Source organism: Diceros bicornis, chromosome 34 (genome assembly GCF_020826845.1).
Source record: "Diceros bicornis minor isolate mBicDic1 chromosome 34, mDicBic1.mat.cur, whole genome shotgun sequence".
NCBI lineage: Eukaryota > Metazoa > Chordata > Mammalia > Perissodactyla > Rhinocerotidae > Diceros > Diceros bicornis.
This window is the reverse complement of record NC_080773.1, coordinates 18,537,174-18,557,012: the sequence shown is the minus strand read 5'-3', so window position 1 is coordinate 18,557,012 and position 19,839 is coordinate 18,537,174. Positions and strand designations below refer to the sequence as shown.

The 19,839-nt window shown below is 39.0% G+C and overlaps 1 protein-coding gene across 1 annotated transcript in view; it reads right to left on the bottom strand.

Annotated features, from left to right (window-relative positions):
• LOC131397584 (zinc finger protein 45-like) overlaps positions 1–19,839 on the bottom strand; it is a 53,779-nt gene that overhangs the window by 10,249 nt on the left and 23,691 nt on the right. The window lies entirely within an intron of this gene.

Here is a 19,839-nt window from a genome sequence, read left to right as displayed (position 1 = left end):
GGAGAGCACTTTGCACACTTCTCAGGGTTTGTTAAGCTGTAGTCACAAAGATGACACGTTGTAACATGAAACTGCTCTTCTAAATGTGATTTCTACCGAAAGACATTATACGATACGTGGACTTCTGATGTGATTGTTCTGTCGTGTGAAAGTCACTCATAACCTCTGAGAAATCTGTTAACTCTGCCTCACTGTCTTCCCTGATAATGTGTTACCTTAGCAGTAATTTTTAAATTGTTGTAGACAACTTTTTAAAAAAAAAAAAACAAAACATTGGTTTCTGGTGTTTATTAAGAAACACAAGATTCTGGAAAAAAAATTTTGGAAAACAGTTTTGGCAGTTTCTCAAAAAGTTAAACCTAAAGCTACCAACCAACCAAGGAATTCTACTCCTAGGCATCTATCCAAGAGAACTGAAAATATATCTCCACACAAAATCTTGCACCTAAGTGTTTATAAAACAGTTATTCATAAGAACCTCAAACTGGAAACAACTAAAATGTCCACCTGTGGGTGAAGGGCTAGAGAAAGTGTGGTATGGCCACAATGAAACATTAACGAGCAATAAAAAGGAATGAATTATGATACATACTACAACACAAATGAACCTTCAAAATATTAAGTAAAAGAAGTCAGTCAAAAAAGACCACATATTGTATGATCTCACTTAAATAAAAGGTTCACAATACAGAGAGAGAAAGTAAGATAGTGGTTACCTGAGTTGGGAAGAGAACAGGGATTAACTATAAATGGGAATAAGGGGTCTTTTATAGGGATGAAAATGTTCTAAAACTGAATTAAGGTGATAGTTGCACCACTCAGTAATGTTACGAAAATCACTTCACGGTGCAAAAGCAAAGAGGAAATTCTGATCTACAAAATACGTCAATTAAGTTGTTTTTAAGAATCATTTGATAAGCATACCTCATTTAAATTAACAAGACTGGATTCTGAGTCCATATGGATATAGCATTTATATTTGACTGAATGAATAAATAAGTGCGAGAAAAAGGGAAACTCATCTTTATAGTAGAAAGCCCACAAATAATTATGTCTGCCCGTAGGAAACTTTAATTACAAAAAGAAAACTAGTAACTTCAGTAGAGAAATGGAAGAGACATCTCCCTTGCCAAGTGAACAAAGCTGAGATCACCAAATCCAAAAAACATCCTTTGGCTCCTGTTATGTCAACTGAAAAGGACAAGTCACCACTTCTGTGGAATCCCTGCCAACAATGCATAATCTGAATCAAATTGTGAAATGTATCAGGTAAACTTCAAATGATGAACTGTCTCCAAAGTAACTTGCCTACACTCTTCAAAAACATCATGAATAAAGAAAATGATGAAAGATGAAGAATCATTCCAGATTAAAGACGACAATATGGGCCAGCCCGTGGGTTAGAGGTTAAGTGCGTGCACTCCACTACTGGCGGCCCGGGGTTCGGATCCCGGGCGCGCACTGACGCACCGCTTCTCCGGCCATGCTGAGGCTGTGTCCCACATACAGCAACTAGAAGGATGTGCAACTATGACATACAACTATCTACTCGGGCTTTGGGGAGAAAAAGGAGGAGGATTGGCAATGGATGTTAGCTCAGAGCCAGTCTTCCTCAGCAAAAAGACGAGGATTAGCATGGGTGTTAGCTCAGGGCTGATCTTCCTCACAAAAAAAAAAAAAAAAAGACGACACTATGGATTAAAGGAGAAACATGACAGCAAAGGGCAATCCATAAAATTGGCCTTAACTGGGGGGGAAAACAGTTATAAGAATTTTAAATGAAAAACAAATTTAAATAACGGCTGTGGATTAGGTAACATTATATTAACAATATAATTAATTTTCACGTTTTGATCATGATACTGTGATCACGGAAAAGAATGTCCTTGTGCTTAGAAAATACACACAAATATTTAGGGGCAAAGAGACGCCATGTCTCCATCACAATTCAGATTCTTTGGGGGAAAAAAGATAGATATAGGTAAAAGTGTGAAGAAAAAAAATGGCAAGGACAGCTAATAGCTGGCACCAGCTAGGCATTGGTGTTTTCAACTCATCTTAGATAATTTCGAGAATATCAACCGATTTCAGGCATAACCAGTCGGTCACAACGATGCAACAAGAAACGCAGTTCTTTTTGAGAAATAAAGGCCAAGGAAAGAAAGGAGGCTCTGAAATACCAAATTATGCCTCTGTTTAAAAAACAAAATTCAACTGAGTAAATTTTAAAGATTCTCATTGGTTTTATTCAACAACTCATGAATCGGGCAGCAGCCAATCTAGCAGATAGAAAGGAGCTCCAAGGAGCTGTACAAAATTAAATATTTTTATAGGCAAAAGAAAGCAGGAACAAGGAAGTTATACTAGGCAAAAAAGCAGCTTGGTTACTACAAAGCCATTTTCCTTTAGCGGATGGCAGGGGTCTTATCAAGCAGATGACCTAACTAGAGCTGTTCACACCATTCCTGATTGACTGGAAGAGCCGAAACTGTCATTACGTTAAACCTCACTTTGGTGACCTGGGGCTTAGAAGTGCCTCCATTTTGAGCCTGTTGTCTTCTTTTTAACATCTCTGTAGCTGAGAAATCCGAGATATTCTGCCCTCCCCCACCCCCCTCCTTTCCAGCCAGAAATGGTTTGGGAGGAAGCCTGCAGAGACCAACGAGCAGTGCCGGTGCGCCGCAGCTGGAGCGCTTACGCCACTCGGATTCACGATTTTCAGGGAACTGAGTACTTCTCAAAACTAAACAGCACTAATAACAGGAAGCCACCATTCACCACGTGGCAGGAACTGTCTCGAGACTTTTATTTTCACTATCTCATTTAATTCTCAACACACTGTATAGGAAAAGAGTGATGCCATCCCAATTTTACTGAAAAACATCGGAGACAGAGAAATTTAGTTAGCTCGTGCAGCGTTCTACTGCGAGAAACTGCAGAATGGCTAGAAGGCGCGCAGCTTGGAGAGGCGGAGAGCGCGGGAGACTCCAACCAGGCGATGCACGACCCGACCGCCCCAAACGCCGAGAGGCTCCGCCGAGGGGAACGCCGCCCGCCGGGCCCGCTCTCAAACCACCGCTCTCAGACGCAGCTTCTGTCCCCTACATTGATGGCCGGGTCCACCAGGACCCGGGAAAGTTCGGAAAGATAGCGAAGCGGGGACCCTACTCACCGCAGCGAGGGGAAAGACGGCGGCAACCAGGCCACCGAGAGCGGAAGTCCGTGAAACCCCAGGCTACTCTGGGAATACATTTCCCAGAATTCCCCTGCCTCAGCTCCCTGTGCGGAAGTGTCCAAATCTCTCCGGGGCCTGTGGACTACAGTTCCCAGAAAGCCAGAGGAGAGCGCCGTCCGCATTCTCAGGCACCTCAGGCGGAAGTGCTCGAGACTCTTTGGAGATGTTGGACTACAGTTCCCACGATGCCCGTGGGAACAAAGTTCACGTTGTTGACTTCATGGCGACAATATGGATACCTCCGCGGAGTGCTAGTGTTACCCTCTCCTGAATCTGTGAGCGGAAAATTTTCGATAGACACAGACTACCTGAAGTCTAAAAGTCTGCTGTGTACAGTACTGTTGGAAGAGTAAACAGTGAGCCACGAGATAAAAAGTTAAAGGAAGGAACTGGGAAATATTCAATTTAGGGGCAGTAGGGAGCTGAAAGAAGGTGGGTAATGTTTAGTATAAGCTGACTGCGGGAGAAGTAAAGCTGGGAGAAGAATGGGCGAGGTAGAATGGTTTTGGAGAGGCAATGATGTGCGAAGAAGGTATTAACCTCTACTTTTGACATAGTGGTACCAGTGGTTTGGTAGGATATCATACAATCAAGAATCATGTAAAGTTACTAAACACCATTAGATGTAATGAAAATGCAAATTAAATTAGTATGAGGTATCACTACACTCTGACCACAAAAGCTAAAATTAAAAGACAGAAAAAAACTTGGCAAAATGCCAACACTTTCATATTGTTCCTGGTACTGTAAAATGGCACAACCATTTTGGAACGTTTTTTTGGAAGTATCTACTGAAACTAAAGCTATTCATGCCCCATAGCCCTTTGGTGCAACCCATACATACATTCAGCCAAAGACGTTTTCCAGTGTGCTCATACCAGCACTACTTTTAAGAGCCAAAACCTGGATCATCTGTATTAGAATGGATTATGGTAAATTTACACGTTGTAAAAATATTCACCTAAAAATATTCACCAATGAAAGTGAATAAAATTCATTTAGTCCCAACAATATGACTGAATTGCATAAACATAATGTTGAGGAAATGTAGTCTGACACAAAATAGTAGATATTGTATGATTCCCTTTCTGTAAAATACAAAAACAGGCTCAGCGAATCTATCATGTTACAAGTTAGTGACTGCCATAGTTTTTACTATTGTGATTAGAATGAGGCATCAAGGATACTTCTAGGGTGCTGAATTTGTCCTGGTCCTTCAAGAAATGGACCCTAAGACACTAAGAATTTAATGAACAAGAATATTATTAAGAGAAAGGCAGGGAGTCAGGGGAGGCTAGAAGAACCATCTGACCATGATGCAAATGTGCCCCAGACTAACAGAGAACGGGAAGAAAGATTTGGTGGAATGACCATTTAGCTTTTTAAACTATGAAATGTTCACCAAGGCCATCACAAGGTTCTTGGAGAAAAAATCATTGTAAAGAGGAATTCTGGTCTCCAGAAATGGACCTGCTGAGGTTCCCTATTGCATTAGTTGGGAGCATCCAATGGAAGATTGGCCTCTGAACAATGTGGTTTTAGAGCAAAGCAGCTGGGACTTTTGGTTGATTGTGCTGTCTGTAATTGGATATTTGGAAAGCAGAAGGCTGTCTCTCAATTTGAGTTTATCTGACATTTCCTTATTACATTCAAGTTGTATATTTTTGGCAAGAATAATACAGAAGTAACATTGTGTCCTTCTCAGTAATCATATCTGGAGGCCTGAAATATTGATTGTTCTATTGCTTATAGTGTTAACTTTGATCTCTTAGCTAATGTGATGATCATCAAATTTCTCCACTGTAAACTTACTGTACTTACCTTTGTAATTAGTAATTTGTAGAGAGATATTTTGGACTATGTAATATTCTGTTCCTCCTCAAACTTGCACCTAATGTATTTAGCATTCCTTGATGATCCTCACTTGGACTAGTTATTACCATGATGATTGCCAGATGTTGATTTCTAATTCCATCATTCCTTCTACATTTATGAGTTAGAATTCTACTATAAGTAAGAATTGATACTTTTTTCTTTCTTGTTGTCTTTCTTCCATCCTTCCTTCCTTAAAATCTTTCTTCATATTACATTATAAACATTATTTATTTTGATGTTCTCAAATTTGTTCCCTCCTCTTGAGTGTGATTATATTATTTATTGAAATATAGTTTAGTTCATTTGTTTGTTTTAGAGTTTTTTCTTCTTGTTTTCTTAGCACGTGAGACATTAATATGGCTCTAATAGTCAGAACCCTATGAAAGGGATGATCAGAGAAAGGTACTGAGGGCATCTTAATCCCTGCAGATGTCTGGAGGCAGAGCATCCTGGTGGTGGATCTTGCATAACTGAAGTCATTTGGGCACACCTGCATACAAATCCAGCTTTGCCATTTATAGGTTTCTGACCCCAGGTGACTCACTTAAGCTCTTGAAGCCTCCATTTTTAAACATGAAAGTAGGGGTAAAAATAGTGTTACATTAGAGGAATGAAGATTAACTGTATGTTAGACACACAGCCCAATGCTTGACAAATAATTACTAGATAAGATATTCATTAACAATATTAATATCTAATAAATATTTTTGCAAACAAATTACAAGAGATCTTACACAGAAATGTTAAAATGTGTTAGTCTATGACTCATTTTCATGCTTTTTCTATAGAGAGTCCAGTATAATTCTTGGGATGAAAGATTACTTGTAAGGTCTTTGTAAATTGTCCAAGTAAATTTGTGGATGAAACTCGTTCAGTAATTTAACATTTAATAGATTAATTCTAATGATTTAAAATATGTTTTCAAATGGTGTTCATTGGCTTTATTTACTTTTTTGTCACATCTTGATGGATGTGGAAAGTGATAAACTGAAATAATACATGTCTATCTGTTTATACACAAGAATGCTGAGAAACTAGAGTTCGCTGCTCTATAATATTGCTCTGCTACTGATGATCTGGTTTGGTCCATTTGATAATAGATTGTGCAAACAAGTTGATGAGCTGTTAACTCTGTTAGTCTCCTTTTGAGAAGCATGAGGAAATAATAACAGGCTAATAATTAGAGGTTCTCAACTGTGGTTGAATTATCTGGACCCAAATACCAATAGTGCCAAAATAGGGAAACCCTGGTTTATAGGAAGCATTCTCAATGAGAGTGATATCACCCCCCAGGGAGGGCATGTATGTTGTAGAATGAACAAAAATTCTACTTTTTGTGCAGAAAGCAATTAGATATACATACAACACATAAACAGATATACAGTTTATCTATGATATTAAAATTTCACAGTGTAGGATATTAGATTTTAAAAAGTTTAGAAGGCTCTTTAAGGAGGCTAATTTTTAAAAAAAGGTTAAGAAATAAACCAATATTGATCAAAAAAATTCTATCACTAAAAAGCACTTTCTATGTACAACATTGTTTTAAGTACTTATAATTTATTTAACCCTGGGAAAATCTTAGGTAAATTCTATCCATATCTGCAATTGATAAATAAACTAAACTAAAGCATAGAAAAGTAAAGCTTACATAGGATTGTTTGGCTAGTAAGATCTAGGATTTGCATAAGGAATTCTGGCTCAGGAGTCTACACTTAAAAGATTCTGCTCCTGTAGAAACACTCTTGGTGCCAAAATCCATATCAGTTAGGATTCAAGCATAGAAACAGAATCGGTAAGAGATATATACTAAGAGATTTATTGTAGTTTTTTCTAGAAGACTGACATCAGCAAGATTGTGGAATAGGAGTTTTCTACTGCAATCTCATCACAGTACATTAATTTTGACAATCACTCAGGGATGACAGTACATTTGTAGGAGTTCAGGATTCCAATGGAGAAGTGCCAGCACACTGCTGGAGCAACAAATCTGAGAATAGACACATTGAAGAGGGTAAAAACAGTTTCACTTTACCTGTGTCACCCCTCCCCCAAGGCAGCAGGGCTCACTGCCAAGAGAGATCTCATTGGCCTGAGATTTCTCCCATGGGGGAAAGTGAGACCATGTGAGTGAGCGCTCTGATTCCTTAGCTGTGTGAGATGCTCAAGAGGCCCACTTCTTTCCTGCTCTACCCAGAATATTGAGGTGATCTTCATGGCTGAGGAGTTGGGAGAGGCTGGGACCATAGCAACCAGGACTCAGAACTCATCAAAGTGACGTAGATTCTAACTGCTTCACAAACTCAATTGGAAGCCTGCCCATGAGCTGCCGGCGAGGCCTCTCCTGCAGACTCACCAATTGGCCCATGGGCACTCCCAACGCTCCACGCTCCTCATCCTGCCACTGCATGCCTGGCTCCCTGTGCCTGCCCGAGCAGATGGTGAGTGTGAGCCTTTGCAGACAGCTAGCAAGCATGCGTAGAAAGCCGTCTGAATTTTCAGGATTGGGAGAAGGCACACAAACATGAGCATTTCAGGGCAACACCCTAGGGAAAATAAAAAGGAGGCTCTCAGCACCAAGCTTGGCTTTGCAAGATTGAGAAAAGGCATAAAATTTATAAATTCCCCCTAAAGGGAACAAAAAGTGTGGAGTGGTTGCACCCATAGAAAAGTTTTGAGAAAGCCTCAGAATCCCTCAGCCAGCTGACTAGAAAAGGTATTTCTCTCCCAAAGACTGTCCATAAATACTGGAGTAGGTGACTCCTTCAGATGTGAAGACAGCAATGCAAGACTTCAAGGAACAGGAAAAATCAAGGAAACATGACACCACTGTACGAACACATAATTTTCCAGTAACCAACCTCAAAGAAATGGAGATCTAAGAATTGTCTGACAAAGAATTCAAAATAGTTGGTTTGAGGAAGTTCAGCAAGCTACAGGAGAACACTGATAGACAACCCAACAAAATCAGAAAAAGAATACATGGACAAAACAAGAAGTTCAACAAAGAGATAGAAATTATAAAAAAGAAACAAACTGAAATTCTGGAACTGAAAAATACAATGAATGAAATGCAACATGCAATAGAGATCATGAACAGCAGACTTGATCAAGGAGAATAAAGAATCTGTTAACACAAAGATAGGTGTTTAGAAATTATTCAGAGGAAAAAAAAGAATGAAAAAGCGCAAAGAAAGTCTATGTGTATTATGGGACACAATCTAGGAAACAATATACACATTATGGGACTCCCAGGAGGATAAGAGAAAGAGAAAGGAGAGGAAATCTTTTTTTTTTTTTTTTTAATTTATTTTTCCCCCAAAGCCCCAGTAGATAGTTGTATGTCATAGTTGCACATCCTTCTAGTTGCCGTATGTGGGACGTGGCCTCAGCATGGCCAGAGAAGCAGTGCGTTGGTGTGTCCTTGGGATCCGAACCCTGGCTGCCAGCATCGGAGTGCGTGCACTTAACTGCTAAGCCATGGGGCCAGCCCAGGAGAGGAAATCTTAATTTAAAAAAATAATGGCTGAAAAATTCCCAAATCTGGGGATAGCTATGCACACCCAGGTATATAAAGCTCATAGATGTTGCAACATTTTCAGTCCAAAGAGGACTTCATCAACACACATCATAACAAATCTGCAAAAAATCAAAGACTAAGAATTCTGAAAGCAGCAAGGGAAAAGAAACTCATCATACAAAAGGGAACCCCCATAAGACCATCAGCAGATTTCTCAGCAGAAATCTTGCAAGCCAGGAGACAGTGGGATGATATATTCAAATGCTGATAGAAAAAAAAAAAACTGCCAACCAAGAATTCTTAACCTGAATGAAGTCCCCTTCATTCAGAAATGAAGGGAGATAAAAACTTTCCAAGACAAACTAAAGCTGAGGGAGTTCATCATCATGGAACCTGCCTTACAAAAAATGCTAAAGGGAGTTCTTCAAGCTGAAATGAAAAGATGCTAATTAGTAAAATGAAAACATGGAAGTACAAAACTCACTGGTAAAGAAAGGTAACTACACAGTCAAGTTCAGAATATTCTAATACTGTAATGGTGGTGTATCAATCACTTAACTCTAGTATTAAGGTTAAAAGACAAAAGTATGAAAAATAACTATAGCAGGGCCAGCGCCATGGCTTAGCGGTTAAGTGCGCGCGCTCCGCTGCTGGTGGCCCGGGTTCGGATCCCGGGCGCGCACTGACGCACCACTTGTCTGGCCATGCTGAGGCCGCATCCCACATACAGCAACTAGAAGGATGTGCAACTATGACATACAACTATCTAGTGGGGCTTTGGGGGAAAAAAAAAAAAAAAAAGGAGGAGGATTGGCAATAGATGTTAGCTCAGAGCCGGTCTTCCTCAGCAAAAAAAAAAGAGGAGGATTAGCATGGATGTTAGCTCAGGGCTGATCTTCCTCACAAAAATAAATAAATAAATAAATAAATAAATAAATAAATAAATAAATAAATAAATAAATAAATAAAAATAATAAAAATAAATAAATAAATAACTATAGGTACAATAATGGATACACAATATAAAAAGATGTAAATTGTGAAATCAAAAACATTAAATATAAATGAGATTTAAAAGGTAGAGTTTTACATGTGAACAAAGTTATAATGGTTATAACTATAAGATGTTTTATGTAAGCCTTATGGTAACCACAAAGAAAAAAACTACAGTAGATATACAAAAAATAAAGAGAATGGAATCAAAGCATACCACCATGTAAAACCATCAAAGCACAAAGGTAGACAGCAAGAGAAGAAGAACAAAGGAACTATAAAACAGCCAGAAAATAATTAAGAAGATGGCATTAGTAAGTCCTTATCTATCAATATTACTTTAAATGTAAATGGATTGAATTCTCCAACCAAAACACACAGTGTGGCGGAATGGATAAAAAAGAGGACCAATTATATGTCTCCTACAAGAGACTCACTTCAGCTTTAAGGACCCACATAGGCTGAAAATGAAGAGATGGAAAAAATAATCCATGCAAACAGAGACAAAAAGAGAAGAGGGGCAGATACGCTTATATCAGACAAAACAGACTTTACCTTAAAAAATGTAATTTGAGACAGAAAACGTCATTATATAGTAACAAAGGAGTCAATTCATCAAGAGGATATGAGAATTGTAAAGATATATGCACCCAACATTGAAGCACCTAAACATATTAAGCATATATTAACAGATCTGAAGACAGAAACAGAGAGCAATGTAATATTAATAGGGGACTTCAATACCTCACTTTCAACAATGGATAGATCATCGAACTTGAACTACACTTTAGACCAAATGTACCTAACAGACACATACAGAACATTCCAACCAACAGAAGAATACACATTCTTCTCAAGCACACATGGAACGTTCTCCAGGATAGATCATATTCTACATCAAAAAACAACTCTAAAAATTTTTAAGATGATTGAAATCACATCAAGTATTTTTCTGACCACAATGGTATGAAACTAAAAATCAATAACAAGATGAAAACTGGAAAATTCATAAATGTGTGGAAATTTAACAACACTCCTGAACAACCAATGGGTCAAAGAAGAAAACAAAAGGGAAATCAAAAAACAACTTGAGACAAATGAAAATGGAAACACAACATACCAAAATTATGAAGTGCAGCAAAAGCAGTTCTATGAGGGATGTTTATAGGGATAAATGCCTCCATTGAGAAAAAAGAAAGATCTCAAATAAATAACCTAAGTTTACCCCTGAAGGAATAAGTAAAAGAAGAACAAATTAAGTCCAAATTAGCAGAAGGAAGGAAATAACAAAGATCAGAGAAGAGATAAATGCAATAGAGACTCAGAAAACCAACAGAAAAGATCAACAAAACTAAGAGCTGGTTTTTGTTTTTGTTTTGTTTTGTTTTTGAAGATATAAACAAAACTGACAAAACTTTAGCTAGACTAAAAAAAGAAAAAGATTCAAAATAAGAAATGAAAGAGGAGACATTACAACTGATGCTACAGAAATACAAAGGATCATAAGAGTCTACTATGAACAATTATATACCAAAAATTTGGATAACCTAGAACAAATGGATCAATTCCTAGAAATACACAACATACAATGACTGAATCATGAAGAAATAGAAAATCTAAACTGATCAATATCAAGTAAGGAAATTGAATCAGTAATCAAAAATGTTCCAACAACGAAAAGCCCATGACCAGATGACTTTCTTTACTGATGAATTCTACCAAACATTTGAATTCACACCAACCCTTCTCAAACTCTTCAAAAAAACTGAATAGGAGAGAATATTGAGAACATTTCTAAATTCATTTTACAAAGCCAGCATTATCCTTATATCAAAGCCAGATAGGGAGACTACAAGACAAATATAGGCTAATATCTCTGATGAATATAGATGCAAGAATCATCAACAAAATTCTAGCAAACCAAATTCAACAGCACATTAAAAGGATCATATACCATGCTCAAGTGGAATTTGTCCCTGGGATGCAAATGGTTCAATATACAAAAATCAATAAATGTGACACACCACATTAACACAATGAAGGATAAAAATCATAGGATCATCTTAATAGATGTAGACAAAGCACTTGACAAAATCCAACATCCTTTTATGATGAAAACGCACAACAAACTAGGTATAGAAGGAATGTACCGTGACATCATAAAACCTTTGCACACTGTTGGTGGGAATGCAAAATAGTGCAGCAAATACAGAAAATAGTATGGAGACTCCTCAAAAAATTAAAACTAGAACTACCATATGATCATAGCAATCCCACTTCTGGGTATATATCCAAAAGAATTGAAAGTAGGGTCTCGAGGAGATATTTGCATACTCATGTTCATAGCAGCACTACTTTCAGTAGCTAAGAGGTGGAAGGAACCCAAATGTCTATTTAGAGGTCAATGGATAAACAGAATGTGGCATATACATACAATGGAATATTATTCAGTCTTAAAAAAAGAAGGAAATCCTGTCACATGCTACAACATGAATGAGCCTTGAGGACATTATGCTAAGTGAAATAAGCCAGTCACAAGAAGCAAATGCTATATGAGTCCACTTACGTAAGGTGTCTAAAGTAGTCAAATTCATAGAAATATAGTAGAATGGTGGTTGCTAGGGGCTGGGAGAGGGGAAAATGGGAAGTTACTAATCTACAGGCATAAAGTTTCAGTTGAGCAAGAGGATAAGTTCTAGAGATCTGCTGTACAACATTGTACCTATGTAAACAATGTATTGTACACTTAAATTTTTAAGAGGGTAGATCTCAAGTTACATGTTCTGATAATAATTAAAATAGTTTTTAAGTAGTAACATTGAACTTTATCATTGTATTTGCTGAGTGACTTTAATGTAATTTATGTATATATAAATTGGAATGTATGAAATTACATATAAAAATTAGCAATGTATATAAATACAAAATAATAAAGTAATAAACTTTTAAAAGTCATTCAAAATCATTTTCTCAAGGAAAATTAAAACACTTTAAAAAATTTTTTTAAAGAAAACAGGAAGGGAAGACAGATTAGAGGAGATAAAAAAATAGATGAGATAAACAGAAAACAAAATAATAAAATGAAGAACTAAATTTAACCACATCAATAATTACATTAAATGTAAAAGGTTAAATACACCAAAAAAGATTCATATTTAGAGTGGATGGGAAAAAAATTCCAACTGTAAGTTGTCCACAAGAAATCACTTTAAATATTAAGATCAAGATAAGTTAAAATTCAAAAAGAAAGAAAATGATATGCCATGCAAACACTAATCATAATGAAGTAGAAATGACTAGATAAATATTAATATCAGTATCAGACAATACAGATTTCAAAACAAGGAATATTATCAGGAACGTTATATAATGATAAAAATAAAGAAGTCATTTCATCAAGACTGTTAATAATCTTAAATATTTATAGATTTAGCAGCAGATCTCCAAAGTACTCAAAGGAAAAACTGAAAGACTTGAAAAAAGAAATAGACAAATCCACAATTACATCTGGTAACTTAAACACTCCTCTCTCAGCAATTGCTAGAACAAGTAGACTGAAAATTAGTAAGGCTATAGAAGACCTGAACAACATTATCAATAAAGTTGACCTAATTGATCTGACATTTATAGACTACTCTACCCAATGACAGCAGAATACACATTCTTTTCAAGTGCACATGGAATATTTACCAAGAGAGACCATATTTCTGGGCCATAAGACAAACCTTAACAAATTGAAAAGAACTGAACCATACAAAATATGTGCTCTGAAATTAAAATAGAAATCAGAAACAGATATCTAGGTAATCCCCAAATATATGGTAATTTTAAAACTCAATCCTAAATAATCCATGGGTCAAAGTGGAAGTCCCAAAGAAAATTAGAAAATACTTTGAATTGAGTGGAAATGAAAGCACAACATAAGATTTGTGTCATACAGCTAAAGCAGTACTTAGAGAGAAATAAATACAATTAAATGATTAAATTAGAAAAGGTCTCAAATCAATGATCTAAGTTTCAACCTTAAGAAAGTAGAAGAGCAAAGTAAACAAAAGGCAAGCAGAAGAATGTAATACACATAAAAATAAAAAAATTAAAAACCGAAGTGTAGAGAAAATCAATCAAACCAAGAGCTAGTTCTTTGACAAGATCAATAAATTGGTAAACGTCAAGCGACAATAACCAATTAAAACAAGAGAGAAGCACGGCCAGCCCCCTGGCTTCGCGGTTAAGTGGGCGTGCTCTGCTACTGGCGGCCCGGGTTCAGATCCCGGGGGCACACCAACACACTGCTTCTCTGGCCATGCTGAGGTGGCATTCCACATACAGCAACTAGGATATGCAACTATGATATACAACTATCTACTGGGGCTTTGGGGAGAAAAAGGGGGGAAAAGGAGGAGGATTGGCAATAGATGTTAGCTCAGGGCCGGTCTTCCTCAGCAAAAAGAGGATTGGCATGGATGTTAGCTCAGGGCTGATCTTCCTCACAAAAAAAAAAAAAAGAGAGAGAGAGAAGCAACACAAAAATCACTGATATCAGGAATGAAAGAAAGAACGTTGCTACAGCCACCACTGACGTTAGAAGGATAAGGGAATATATGAGGAGCCCCTCCCAATTATCAAGCCTCATTACTGTCATTAATACGCCAGGCCACCACTAGGGAGGCCCTTAATCAGTTAGAACTAATAGCAACAATGAAACTGTCTTGGATGCCACTGTGTACCAAATTCAATCCCAGATCGACCCAAAGAAAACTTAAAATTATTGTGGTGGTTACAAAAGTAAAAACAGGGTCCACAAAACAATGTTCCCCCATCAAGATCCCATGCAAAAGTTTTTTGTTTTGCTTTTTTGGTACTGGAGATTCACAGATTTAGACTCCTCAATCATTTGAACTACAGAAAAGTCCATCTCAAAGATGCAAGCCTCACTCCTGATAGGCCATTCAATTGCTACCCAGTCCTAACATCATCCTGACATTCCTATAGCTCCCCCCAGCTGCCATGCCACCCATTGATCTACCCAAGGCCCTCGTTCCACAGCCTTGCTGAACCCTATAACAAACCCCTTTACCAACCTCCATCAATGGTAATCCCTTGCTTCTAGCCCCTGTTACGGACCTAGCAGTCCTCGGTGCTCTGATCACCTCCCGGAAATACTGATATACTTCATTGGTGGTATTTTGGTCCCCATAAAATTCTCAATTTTATTGAGTATTTTATTGATATGGGATACCAGGTCACACTGGTGTCTCATGACTCTTTCAAAGTTTAAAAAGGGACAAGCTTCACTATTAGGAATGTCACTGTACACCAAGTCCATGGAATTCAAATATCTATCTCTTATAATAGGCACTAATAAACTTGCCGTGGCCCCAGTGAAATTGCCCAACTCCATCTTAGGTTAGATGCTCTAACTAATGGACATTTACATTAGTTTAAGCCCTGTGATATTGTGATATAATAAGAAATGTGTATTTGTTCTTCATCTGGAGTTCCTGGCACAGAACTCCTAAATCCTTTGGAATTTTCTGAGTGATATGAGACTTTTTTGTTCTAATGAGGTAATTCTTGATGGGCCCCTAGATAGCACCAGAATGACCAAGCCATGATTAGAGGGTTGAGTTCAATCACTAATGGCCAATGATTTAATCAATCATGCCTACATAATGAAACTTTCATAAAACCCCTAAATGACAGGGTTTGGAGAGCTTCCTAGTTGGTGAACACATCTAAGTGCTGGGAAGGGGACATGCCTGGAGAGGGCATGGAAGCTCTGAGCTCTCCACCCATACCTTACTTTATGCATCTCTTCGATTTGGCTGTTCCTGAGTTGTATCCTCTATAATATCCTGTAATATTAAGTAAACTGTCTTCCTGCATTCTGTGAGTTGTTCTAGCAAATTAGCAAACTCAAGGAGGGGATCATGGGAACCCCCAATTTGTAGCTGGTCTACCAGAAGTACCAGAGACATAGGACTTGTGATTGGAGTCTGAAGGGGGGGCAGTCTTGTGGGACTGAGCTCTTAACTTGCGGGGTTTGATGCTAACTCTGCGTAGTGTCAGAACTGAATTGAATCATTGGATATCCAGGTGATGTCAGAGAGATGGAGAAAGCGGTGAGGAAAAACCCCACACAGGGCCGGCCCTGTGGCTTAGCGGTTAAGTGTGCGCTCCGCTACTGGCGGCCCGGGTTCGGATCCCGGGTGTGCACCGATGCACCACTTCTCCGGCCATGCTGAGGCCGCGTCCCACATACAGCAACTAGAAGGATGTGCAACTATGACATACAACTATCTACTGGGGCTTTGGGGGAAAAAAAAAAACGAGGAGGATGGGCAATAGATGTTAGCTCAGAGCCAGTCTTCCTCGGCAAAAAGAGGAGGATTAGCACGGATGTTAGCTCAGGGCTGATCTTCCTCACACACACAAAAAAAACCCCACACATTTGGTGTCAGAGGTGTTGGGAGTAAAAAAAAAAAGAAGTTCAAATCCAATGCCCTTATCATTGGCCATACTAAATGGACCTCAGGGAATCTGCCACTCCCTAATAAACCTGTAAACACTCCACAATGTCCCATTAAAGAAAATCTGAAGGAATTAAGATCCATTTTTAATGATTGGTGGCTCCTCATTCCCATCATTTCTCCCTTCAACAGCACTATTTGGCCCATCCTTAAGCCTAATAAAAATAATGGCACTTTAGGCAGACTCCACCATCTCAACATAGTGCTACCTCCAATTAAGGCCCCTACACCAAATATTATTGAATTTACTTCACAGTTATTGATCTAGCCAATATGTTTTATTCTGTCCCCATTTCTCCAGTATCACAGCCACAATTTGTATTTACCTTTGAAGGATCCCAGTCTACATTCACTCATTTACCTATGGGCTGTCTCAGCAGCTCACCATTGTTCAAGATTTACGCAGACAGGACTTTCAAGGGTTTGCACTGGTCCCAAGCACCCAGCTATGGCATTACATGGATCATACTGTACTAAAGGAGGAAATGCACGAAGTCATTGCACAAGGCATTTGAAATGTTTACTAGACTTCGATCAAGGCTGCGCCATCATCACTCAAAGGATCCAAGGTTTTATCACATCTGTCAAATTTGGGGGCATAATTTGGCCCAGGGAAAGCGGGTCTATGCCAGATCCAGTCAAGCAGTAAATATTGGCTCTCTTTGCTCTCACCTCTCTCAAACAAGCCCAATATCTACTTGTCCTATTTGGCTTTTGGCTGCAACAATTCTCCCTTTACAATAGTTTTTTTAAAAAACCTATTTATAAAAGTCACTAAAAAACCATTTCAATTTGAATAGGGGCCAACCCAACAATAGGCCCACCCAAAAAAAACATCCAATAAGTGATACCACTAATCCCTCTGGGGACTCCTTTATGGCGGAAGTCCTAGCAAATAAGTCTTATGCCTCTTGGAGTCTCGAGACCAGACAGGATAGCCAACAACTCTGTTTGTGTTTCTGATACAAACAACTCCCCTCAGCAGCTGAGAGTTATACTCCTCTTAAAAGACAACTCCTAGTGGCTGACTGGGCTCTACTTTAGAAAGAAACCATCACAGGCCCTGAGTCCATGCCCCTTCAAGAGCAACTGCCTAGAAGTTCTAGGGTCGTAGAAGTAACAGCCTACAAGTGTCGATCAGCCACTGAAGCCTCCTTATTAAATAGAAATGGTACCAACAGACACAGTTTGAATTGAGCCCTCAGGCATATCCAAACTACAGGCAAATGTGGCTTCTCTTGCCCTCTGTCCTTTGCCTAAGTCCATGGATCCAGGAGAAATCACCCCTCCCAACCCACTGGCCATTTGTGGGGCCCCTTGTGATAAACTGAGTCCAGTAGGAAGGGAGTCCATTTATCTCACAGACAGAAACACCACATCATTCATGATGGAACCCAACAGAGAGCTACCCTATTCCATCCCATGGCTGGGACATCCCTGATAAAGGATGGACCCAAGGCTTGGCCCAACTCACAAAGCTGACTAGTCACTTTGGCACTGGAGGACACTCTCAATAAAATTATGTCAATTTTTCATATTTTTACAGACTCCTAGGCTGTTTGGTCCAGTTGATGGACTCAAAACAGATTTCACATTTAGGCTCATCCCCCACGGGGCCTTCCACATTGGGAATATATTGCCTCTCAAACCTCATGTATTACAATTAAATTCTCCCATCTTGGCTCCTACCAAGACCATGGATGAGGTTCTATTAAACGCCTTTGCATTTAACAGAGTGCACTTTGTTCCTGTTTCTCAAATAAACTCTAGTATTACCCTCATCATGGACCCCAGGTTTCTATACTTTGGGCCAAAATCTATATCATGCCACTGGCCCTAACCCAAACCCTACCCTCTCAATGTGAATACTGGGGTCATGGCCAATGAAGGTCTACACCAAGAGATAAATGACCCTTCTCTGTCAACTTGATTTTATTGGGCCATTGTGCCCGTGTGCTGACACAAATCATTTTGCCCTCATAATGACTGATATTTATACTTGTCTCCTCTTGGCTTATCCTTCCGGGTGTGCCACTGCCGACATCACCATTATAGGCCTCATCAAAACTTGGTTAGTTTCCTTTGGGACCCCAGATATCACTGACTCTGATCAGGAAACACACCTTAGTGCTCATTCAGTTCAGGCACAGACTTTACAACAAGGCATCATTTGGAACTTTCATTTGTCCTCTTATCTACAAATAGAGAAATAATAGCCTACTGAAGGACAACCTATTAAAATTACAAAATGGATAATGGTTTCCCAAATGTCTTGCTCTTTTGCCCACTGCCTTAGTTACCCTGAACTTTCAACCTTTAGGTCCTAAGATGCTCTGTCAAAATGCAATTAGAGGACCCAAACCCTCCTCTTTCTAGTCTCTCTTCAATACCCAGATAGAACTCTTTCCCACTTAATGACACTTCCACATTCTCCTATTTCTTTTTAATTCTGGCACAATGTATGCTGGACTGGTAACCAGTTCTAGGGCAGATTATAAAATGAGATCCACTGAGAATTGAAGGCCCATGACCCTTGAACAGGCTATTCTACATGCTACAAGAAAGCTCTCTGTCAAAACTACTTGTTCCCCAGGAGGATAGTTTTAAAGGTTGGCTAAAGGGAAGCCCCTCTTTGCAGGAAACATTAGTCTTGGTACTTCACCCTGTACCTATAATTGTGTAGATCTTCCAACAAGGGAAGATCTTAAATCAGTTTCCAGCACCAACATCCTCAAATAGGATACCAGCTCTGGCTTCCGCCTATTATGGCGATACTTAATGGGGGAGCCACTGCATGACCTGGATGACAATGCCCATGATTCTCATCATAATAAACAGGCAGCCCCTGCATGCTGAGGCCTATACATCAGAGGCATAAACATGTAACTGTGGCGCATTATGGCTCTATTTGCCCTGACCATATCTTTGGCTCATGATCTGTGTCTGGGATTCTACCACTCCAACTCAATGCCAAACTACTTGGGCTTCCTTTCACCTAAACTCACTCCTCCTCAACGTCAAACTCCTCTGTCATCTCTATTTGTTTGGGGCATTCAATCACTTCACAGCTTTCCCATAAGAATTTACTCAATAACAAGTGGAGACAAAAAGGATAGAAGACAAAATGTGGACCTGCATGGGCAATGCTCTTAAGGCTACTTACATCTGACATATCACGCATATGTGGCCACCCAATATAGAGCCAATTGTGCCCTAGAGCATCTACTGGTCTTCAGTCACTCTTGAAACAATTCTCAAATGTAGAACTTTGCCTTGAGGTCTTGGAGTTAACTCAGGACTCATATTAGGCATCTCCATCCTCTACTATACAAAGGTCCTTACAGGTACCATCCACAGGCTATCAATCACAGATGACAGAGCAGATAACCATCAGCTCAGACATAAAGATTTCAGCCCAGAAGACCAAAGCATCCCAAATGATGACTTCAGCACAACCGACAGTTCCAACCTTGATCCTGACACCCTGAGATGACCTATCAGAATTTCATGCCAGAACTCATCATATAAAGATTCTGACGGCCCCTCTGCTCCAAACCCAACACTTGGCTCTTCCACTTAACTTGTATTTCCTCCAGTTTCCCTTATAACTTCTCCAACTGCCTTTTCTTCTCGCTCACCTTCTGTCTTATCTCCCAAGCTTCAATCTATGCAGGCTTGCTTACACG